The sequence below is a fragment of the Montipora foliosa genome, chromosome 13 (assembly GCF_036669935.1).
Source record: "Montipora foliosa isolate CH-2021 chromosome 13, ASM3666993v2, whole genome shotgun sequence".
Taxonomy (NCBI): domain Eukaryota; kingdom Metazoa; phylum Cnidaria; class Anthozoa; order Scleractinia; family Acroporidae; genus Montipora; species Montipora foliosa.
In genome coordinates, this window is record NC_090881.1 from 12,451,489 (window position 1) to 12,458,988 (window position 7,500).

The 7,500-nt window shown below is 38.2% G+C and overlaps 1 protein-coding gene across 4 annotated transcripts in view; it reads left to right on the top strand.

Annotated features, from left to right (window-relative positions):
• Positions 1 to 7,500, top strand: part of LOC137984012 (NLR family CARD domain-containing protein 3-like) — an 86,648-nt gene that overhangs the window by 45,737 nt on the left and 33,411 nt on the right. The window lies entirely within an intron of this gene.

Consider the following 7,500-nt stretch of genomic DNA (forward strand, 5'->3'; position numbering starts at 1 on the left):
ACGCACCTCGTTGGTCATCTATCACTTCATATCCAGTGCGCCCTCATAGAATTATTTATTGTTTAATATTGCTGTTGTATTGTTCCTTTCCGCTTCGATTTATTGTCATGAATGATTGAGGAGCATTCAGTTTTAAGTTAAGTATACACAACATAGGTTATACAATTCAGGGTTTCTTCGTAACATTAGAAAAGCGCACATGACCTTTTTTTGTTGCAATTCCTTTTGGTAGCCCTTTGTTACATAACACGTTGCAACTGACTGCGATCAGTTGCTCAAGTTTAATATTGCTTACAAAAACTTTGAATAGATTATAACCTCCTAGAGGCGATAATGGAAGGTACATGTAATGAAAGTTAAATATATAGAGTTAAGAAGTTAATAGAACTTTGTAGAATCCTTAAATATTAAGGAAGCTTCATAGATGTAATCACATTTTACTTACCATCTCTGTAAGCGGATCTTAGTGTGTTTTCTTCAGTGTCGTTCAATTAGTGTTAAATTATGTTTGTCCTGCCTCAATTAGCATTTTTTTTATAGGGAAACAATCTCTTAATCACAGTTTAAGAATGCATAATATTTTCGCAAAACTGTAAAAACAGCAAAAATGAAGTTTAACTTTTGCCATTTGCGATAAAGATCATGCTCAATTAGGTCTATTTTACCCTTTCTCTTTTTTATTGCTAATCGTTTGGTTCATCTTGCCATTGTACCAACCAATATATGGATGTTCTTGATTAATGTGGGTGGCTCTTACTGAACTACCAAACCGTTGCTATAGACCTCTTCAAATAGTCATTTCTCCTGTCCCTTAAACTCTACAGTTATCCTTTTTTGCAAAGTATGTTCTATTTAAGCAATAGAGGATATTTCCTGTGTTTACATAGTCTCATCTAAACATGAGGGGAAGTTGGGAGATTCGAGATAGTTAAGCAAACCTTGGACTGCGTCTCGCTTTTGCATAACTGTTTCGAATTCTCCCAACTCCCCCTGATGTTTAGACGAAGATATGTAAAGTCGGAAAAAAGTCCTCTATTGTTTTCATAAAATATTTCTCAAAAGTAATTTAAGAAATGAAGGAAAATGCTTTTTTTTTACTTCTAGATTGAAGCAGATTTTCTTGATACATGCCTATATTTCCGACCAGCTAATCAAAACACACGTTTGACAACACATAACCAATCAAAATTCGTGTTGATGTCACAGCAGTGTTTATGTTGTACATGTAGTTCAATTTTGACCTCTGGTTTAATTTTTTTTGAACAAGTAAAGAATTTTTAAACCGGTCCGACCAGACTTTTTTAAACTGGTCCAGAACTTTTGAATAGACCTCTTTAGCTTGTACCTTTTGTTTTCCCATTTCAGACCACGTGATGTTCTCAAGGGAATTTTCCTTTTGTTTTTTCATAAGTTATGCGTACATATTCACGTGCATAGGACGACATTTGAAAGAAAGTTTTCCCTAGAGTAACATCACGTGGTCTGAAATGGGAAAACAAAATGTACAAGCTAAAGAGGTCTATTTAAGTCCAGAATTTTTGAAGCAGTCCATATTTTTTTCAAACCAGTTTAATTTTTTTTTAATGACACCACCCATTTTAACATACATGTAGTTGGATATCTTTCTGTAATTAAGTGGAACTGTTTGTGGAGTATGCATAAAATAAAGTAGAGAAATCATAAGATTATTCTGGTAGATTGTTGTCTCTGGTGCTATAAAAGACCAAGAAATAATTTTAGTGACTAGGGTCACATGCTCAGCTTGGTGATTTGGCTTAAGCACTTTCAACGGTTTGCATTCATTTACTGTAAGGTTAGGGACACTGCCCAAAGTTTGGGAATTAGGGTCAAGCTTTCAATTAGGCTGTGCACTGTGTTATTTGAAACAGTTAGGATTGCAGGGGGTGTATGACAACTGCAGAGGTCACATACTGCAGACTGTCCACAAATAGCGCTGATAAACAGTACATTGTATTTAAGTCCAAGCACCCATTTGATTAGCGCTGATAAACAGTATATATTTAAGTCTCCATGTAAGCTACCATTTTAAAAATTAATGGTTATCTTTCAATAACTGTTAGTCTGGATTAGTCTGCAGTCTGCAAGTGTCAGACACTGCATTCTGGGTAAGGTATTAAGGGATCGAAGGGTGCAGGGATGGTGCAGTGGTGAGAGCATCATCCCACCAATGTGGCCCGGGTTCGATTCCCGGATCCGGTGTTATATGTGGGTTGAATTTGTTGGTTCTCTACTTTGCATCAAGGGGTTTACTCCGGGTACTCCGGTTTCCCCTCTCCTCAAAAACCAACATTTGAGTTGATTTGTGTTAATTGCTAATTTCAGTTTACAGTGTCCCCAGTTAGTGCTCCAGCACTAGAACCACAAGACACTTAAATAAAGTTCCTTTCCTTTCCTTTCCTTTGGCACACATTGTAGTAATTGGAGTAACTTATTTCAAGTATTTAGTCTAAAACAACCGTTGTGTTGGTCATTGGGTTAAGGATATTGGGTCATGGTTATTGAAAGTAAAGCGTTCTTTCACATGTAGGGTAAAGGGGTTACTAATAGATTGTAAAGAAGCTGTGGTGGTGTGTCCGTGGGAAAGTGAAATAAAGAAAAGGGTTTATCAAGTGAGTTGATGTGGTAAATAATTGACCACTGTAAAGAAATTTGAAAGCTTACATTTTGAGCATTAGGCCTTCCTCAGAGCTAAACCCTTTCCTGTCTTTCACATAGTAGGACTAGATTTTGTAACAAAAAAACAGTGATGTTCTTTAATGATTCATTCCGCAATACATTGACTTGTTTAATACAAGATTTATAAATATTGGTCTCTCAGATTTTCAGTTACCAAGAGCAGTATACAGGTTGGGGTAGGATAGAGGTAATGGAGAAGATCAGGTAGGGGTAGGAGAAGTAGAACGCAAGGAAGGAATATCACATTCCTTTTTAGACCCCCCAAAAAACCAAGCCCCTGTTTTTTAACTGCACCCTGATCGCTTATCGGCACAGATAAGCATAAATTAGGAACAAAATAATTAAATTAGGCCTAAGATCGTGCCCTGTGGGACCCCCGATATTACGAAAGACTGAGATGAGTCAGTTCCTCGAAAGACAACGTGTTGTTTGCGGTCAGTCAAAAAGCATCTGAACCAACAGAGTACTGGACCTTCGTGGGGGACAAAGGGACAGGGATGCTTTTCGGAAATTTTGAATTAAACCCCTAAAGGAGACCAATCTGGGTTAGGCCCAAGTTTTTTGTTACCCCTAAGAGAGACAAAATTTAAAACGTATTAGCGGAGCTCAGTGCGCGGAGCACCACAGTTAAGAAAATATGGTAACCTATCGGTGCACGAAATTTTGGTATGATAGTCATGACGACATCGATTCAAATCAAGCATCAGAGGGATATAAACTCAAAGCTGAGTGTCTATTTTTATTTTGTTTAGAGCTTCTTTTTTCTCTGTGTTGCAATTTTTGGCATATCTTTAGGAGCTCTGATAAGGTTGCATGATGCCTGGAGGACCTGTGATTAGAACAGAAACAAAAGGAGAAAGAAAGAGAACGACAACAAAAAAACAGAATACCAGTAATAGCTCAAACTTGGTGGGAGATGACATTACTCCACAAAGTCTTTCCTTGGGCACTAAACCATTTGTTATTTTTACGGATGCATATTTTTAAAAAAGTGGTTTAATCGTTTTTTCCTTTGTTCAGGAATGAACCTCGAATTGTTATTGTCAACTTGAATGAAATAACAATTATCTGTACTCTTTTGGACATAAAGAAATAGTTGATTTGTTTGTTTTTCTCTAAAATACGAGCCAATAACGTGATTCCTATTTGCTAGCTGGTTATTGACAGTTGACTCCGAAATGGCTTTTTTCCTTTTCCATTTGCTCTCTGAGGGTGTGCTTGTTTTCTTTTAAAACTCCTGCGATTCAAGGACAAATTCATTGTCAAACTGGTGAATTCCAAAGTAAATTTCACTTGAAAAACCGTTACTGCACTCATCGCTTCATGGTTCATGCAATGTCGGTTCTTCGCAATTTAGGCACTGAATTTTTCTTTAGAAAAAAGCAAAGAAAGTGATTTAATTAATTAAGAAGTAACCGGAAACACCAAAACGCGGACAATTCAAAAACCTTTTATTTTCACTAACCCTGAAGGCAGTAAGAATAAATAACTAGGGAGCTCCGCCTTTAGGTTTGGCTAAAGCTATATATTACATATATTTTTTATATTTCTTCGTGTGCAATCCTAAACGAGACCTTCACTGCTATAAATGATGGCATTTTGCCAAGAACACCCTAAATATTATTATTATTATTATTATTATTATTATTATTATTATTATTATTATTATTAAATGAGACCAAAATCAGAATTTTACACCCCTAACCGAGATGACATCCCTGCCCCTTTCATGTGCGGGTCCGCCTCCCCTAACTTCAACTTGTGTTCAACTCATAGCTCATGGCTTTTTTAAGCGATTGTAATTTTTAGCCATAGCATGCTCAAATATTAATTTAGTATGAAAATGATGAGGAAGGGGATGATACTCAGATCACAGTGACAACTACTAGATCTGGGAGGAGGGCTATTCACTATTTTCTTTGAAAAGTTCATTGAGTTTTATTTTAGTTGTATTAAAACTGTTTCTGTGGTTGAGGGCGGGTCATCTTATTTCATGTGCAGACTCAAAGGGGAGCCACATTTTGTCATGCAGTGGCAGGAACAGGCCCACGGGAAATTATGTATAGGAAAATTAAAATGCACCAGCCCACCCCACCCCACCCCCGTCTGATAGATGACCGGTCCCTTAGGTTTTCAGTTTTGTGATCATAGTTGTATTATTGCCAGAATCAGTTTGGTTATTTATAGAGTACAAGCTGTAACCGATGTGTTGGTTTACCTTTCTCCGATTTGAGAGCTGCTCAAGAATAGCAAGCGACAACGCCCTCCCTGTTTTGTCACAGCAGTTGTTTTTGTAGATAGTTAAAACGTTTTACTATCCCTTCGTCAACTTTATTTTAGGTGTTTTGTGTAATGTATTTAACGAAACCTACAGATTTCTCTAGTTGCATGATGTTAATCCCCTCTTTAATGTCAGGTGCTGGCATTGGCACCTCTTCGAGTATATCCAAATTGTACCTTACAAGCTCAAGTTACTCAAGGTAAGCGTTTCGGAGCCAGTGGCCCAACAAGCCAGAGCTTATCCCCGGTTTCCGTAGCATGAAGCGACTAGGAGTATTTGTACTCCCCCCTGGATGGGATGCTAGTCCATCGCTGGGTTACTCAAACTATGACTTAAATTGTTTAGTTTGTTAATCGTGTATTTTAATTTTCCATGTTTGCCTTGTCGCATTTGGTAGAGTTTTACACAAACCTAGTAGGAATGTAACTATGATTGGATTGCATGCTGTTTATTGGTTGACTCTTGATTTTCTCGTCTTTGAATTGCAGCATCTTTTATTAATAAGCAGTTTATTCACCGCATAATTGCATTTCAGTTTACGTTCGATTATCGTCAATTAAATCATCGTCAATCACAGATGGTTTCTTTGATACCTGCCTTTAATCAATCAGTAAAATCAATTCCTGCACGCTAAGTTCTCGCCAAAACAGTTGTTTGGCATGTGACAGTTTGACCCTTCAACGGTCGCCCTTGAGCCCAGTGCTTCAGTATCCCTCACTCGTTCCCTGTCCTCACCCATGAGAGGTACTATCAGTATGACAAGATATCGTATCCCCAAGTGGCCATGTAACATTATTTTTATTACATAGATATTGATGAAATGCCTAGATTAAAAACAACTTGTTTTGTTCATTTTCGAAACAGTGAAAAAGTTGTCACCAAACGCTACAACACGTATGTTGTGTAACATGAAACAAGATATGAAAGTTATGAAAAACAAATCATGATCATGCCAAATTGTGCAAAAAATGTTTATGTAGTAGAGAAGAACTGTATTACAGAACAAGAGTATCTTACAATGAAGGGGAAGCTCGCGTTTTATTGGATAATCACGTTAGTTACCATGACGACACTCATATCCTCACATGTGAAAGATAAAAATGATATGTTCACTGCATGTGGTGAAGAATATGGCTTTTTTGTAAGAAGGATAATCCTAGTATTTCATCAGAATAAAGCTTTGAGTGTCCTTTCTTCACCCAGTCATAGAGGCATGTATAAAGGGCTTAAGGAAGGCATATTTGATCCCTGCATGGGGCCTGTATGTTGAAGTTTGAGCAACTTCACCTATATCTTAAAGGAAGTGGTCGGCATAGGTATAAAAACACTTTAGAGAGAAGAAGAGAAAATTCATCACTTTTCATTGCTGTCCTTGGCTCGAAGTCTTTCTATCATTCCCCAACAGGGTGCAAGCACTAGGGCACACAACATCAACCTCAAATTCCCCACTTCTCTGTTTTACTAATAAACTTTCCCAACCCCTGGCAAGACAAAGAGTTCAATAAAGAGGGTATGCCTTTTGGGGGGAGGGGGGTTGAACCCTAGATTTAGCTGGCAAATAAATTCTAGAAATTCTTACGGTAGTAGTCCTTCAGTCTTGTATTGCAAGCCTGCAAGCGGTGAAGTTAATTTCTATAAACATGAACAATCCATCCTTTGCCATTGTTTTGAAAAAAGTGCTATTCTTGTGGCACTAGTATGTGTAGTTGGATCTTAAGTCCCAAGTAAAACTTAAAATAGCTCTGCTTTTCAAATGAGTGTGTCTCCATTGCATTTGGCCCAGATCAAAATCCAGCCAAAGGGCTCAGTTATGGCCCACTTCAAAACTTTCTGTACTTTCACCCCCTGAAAGCTACCACGAAATGTGCTTAGTGTCGCCCATTCCTATTGCCTGCATGTTTCTTCCACACCTTTGACTCTACCCTGCTTTCCTTCCCTGCAGTGTATGTTTGGAGTGGAAGTAAGTATGACAGTTGATTATCCAGTCAGTCCCTTGATGTGAAGAGTGCATGCACTGAACCTTGCTGCCACTGGTACTTCTAGGCACTGGGCTGGTTCTTACCTCTCTCCCACTTCACGTCACCTAATCCCATAGCTCTCAATTAAAAAGAAATAGAATTTTAAATCACCCTCCTACTTGATCCCTCACTAGGACCTCCGTCCATGGTTGCTGTAGTCCCTGTGGACATTACATCAAAGACCCGAAACCTTGGAGTTATCATGGACGCTAATTTCACCTTATCCAGCCATATCAATGATCTTTGTAAAAAAGCTTTCTTCTTCATTAACTCTACCTCCGGACCCACTTAAGTGATTGGTAAATGCAGTTGTTATTTCGTATCTAGACTATTGTAACAGTGTCCTATATGGTCTGCCCTCCTACGAACTTGCTAAGCTACAAAGAGTTCAGAATATTGCGGCTAGGCTGATTGTGGGAGCTCGTCCATCTGACCATATGACCCCTATTTTGAGGGATCTCCACTGGTTGCCTATACCTGCTAGACTGGAATTTAAGATTCCTG